The 2,135-nt window shown below is 39.1% G+C and overlaps 1 pseudogene; it reads right to left on the reverse strand.

Moving 5' to 3' along the window:
• Window positions 1–1,438: 1,438 nt before the first annotated feature.
• LOC101570329 lies at window positions 1,439–1,689 on the reverse strand (annotated as a pseudogene).
• Window positions 1,690–2,135: the final 446 nt, after the last annotated feature.

The following is a 2,135-nucleotide window of genomic DNA, read 5'->3' on the forward strand; positions in this document are numbered from 1 at the left end:
ATGAAAAGAAAAATTCACAAGGATATAAATAATACACATCTAGGGCTGGGGAGATAGCTCAGTAGAATAAGCACTTGCCTGGCAAGCACAGGGTCCTGAGTTCAATCCCCAGTACCACAAAAAAAAGTAAATAAATAAATAAGGAATACATATTTATACATTCACACACATAAAGCATTAATTCTTATGTCACTAACACAATGTAACATGCAAATATAATAATCAAAAACTAATCAAATCGTAAATGGAAAATGGTAGAGGAAATGGCATAGGAAAGAGTGAACATGGACAAACAGTAGGACATGGAAGCTGCGGAAGCGCACAGACAGCTGAAGACAAAGTACAACGTTTGGTACGAAAAATATACTATATGGGATTGATAGGTCATTACACAAGCACAAGAAATAATTAGTAAACTTTAAAACATACCAATAGAGACTATCCAAAGTACGATAGAGATTTAAAACAAACAGGAAAAAAAAATAAAACGAACAAAGTATCGTGATCTGTGAGACAATCTCAAACGGCCACGTGTGTAACCAGCAGTCTCCTCCAGGACAAGGAAGCAACCCGCACGTGAAGAAGCAATGGCTTGGGGCCGGGGAGATGGCTCAGTGGAATAAGCGCTTCCCTGGTTCCGCCAAAAAAAAAAAAAAGAAGAAGAAGAAGAAGAAGCAATGGCTGCAGTGACCCCGGATTTGGCGGAAACCCTCAGTCCATGGATCCAAGGTGCTCCAGGAACCCCGAGAACACGCAACATGAAGAAAACTAAGACGTGTCCGAATCAAACGGCTTAAAACTAGTGACAAAGAGAAAAGTGCTGAAAGGAGCCATGGCGGGGAAGAAGTATATTATGGACGCAGCAATTATTTCTTACAATGAAACTCTGCTCATAATTGTTTCATGCTTATAATTCACTCCTTAGGACTGGTAAGATCATTGCTAAGAGTTCTTCACTGATAAGATCTTTTGTGTCTATTGAAAGCAGTTAATGCTTAAATGTTTTTCTCTTCTCTTCAATTTCTTATAACTTTTTTGTTTTCTTTTGTTTTGTTTTGTTTTGTTTTGGTGGAGCTGGGGATTGAACTCAGACTCTTGTGCTTGTCAGGGAAGCGCTTATTCCACTGAGCCATCTCCCCGGGCCATTCTTCTACCTTTTTTTTTAACCAATTTTCTGGCTTATATCTGGTAATCTAAACAACTAATTTGAAGACAATATTATGTAATATAATAACCATTGTTGAATTCCTATTATTTGTTTGGTGAAATTCTGTATTATTTCTTATGCTTTTTTATTTTTGATACATACTGCTTTATTGGTGGCAATTAATACAAGTCAATAAATATTGATGCCCAAAGAAAAGTTCAGTTATTTATCATATTACTGGTCCAGAGAGACAACTGGAATTGAGCCACATAATTATTAATTTGACTGAAGTCACTCCGGCTGCTTAGGAAATGATGCCATAGCCAACTAGTATCTGACACACACCGTTCCACCCGCTGTAAGAATCATAGTGGCTCTACACAAGAGGGCATCGGCTACCCCACCCTTAGATGCTCTGGAATTCCATTGTCCTCCTGAAATAGCTTTTGTTTCTGTGGAACTTTATTTTCAAAATGCCTGCGTGAAGCAGTGCTGATGGTCCTCTGAGAAAGCTGTCAGAGAGCCAGCAGATTCCGCAGCATCCTTCTGGGTTAGAGCCCACCAGTCTTATGCTTTTCTAAACTATTTTTGTACTCTTTAAGAGATAATAGAAAAATAAATTAGGGCTCAGGGGATAACCCAATGGGCTAAGTGCCTGCCTGACAAGCACAAGGACCAGAGCTCCACTCCTGAAACCACATGCCATGCCAGCCCCAAAACCATGCCCATAATCCCAGGGCTGAGGAGGCTGAGACAGAAGATCATCATGAGTTTGAACTGCATAGCTAGACCCTGAATCAAAAAATAAATAAATTTTTTAATTAAAAAAAATTATAAAGAACTTTAGCAATATTAGAATTGACCTGTATCATTAAATAGCATTTTAAAAAAATGAAATGGAGCTGGTGAGATAGCTCAGTAGACTAAGTGCCTGCTTAGGCAAGCTCAGGGATGGGTTTGATTCCTGGCACTGAATGCTGCACCAGCC

The sequence above is a fragment of the Octodon degus genome, unplaced genomic scaffold (genome assembly GCF_000260255.1).
Source record: "Octodon degus isolate 3935 unplaced genomic scaffold, OctDeg1.0 scaffold00011, whole genome shotgun sequence".
NCBI lineage: Eukaryota > Metazoa > Chordata > Mammalia > Rodentia > Octodontidae > Octodon > Octodon degus.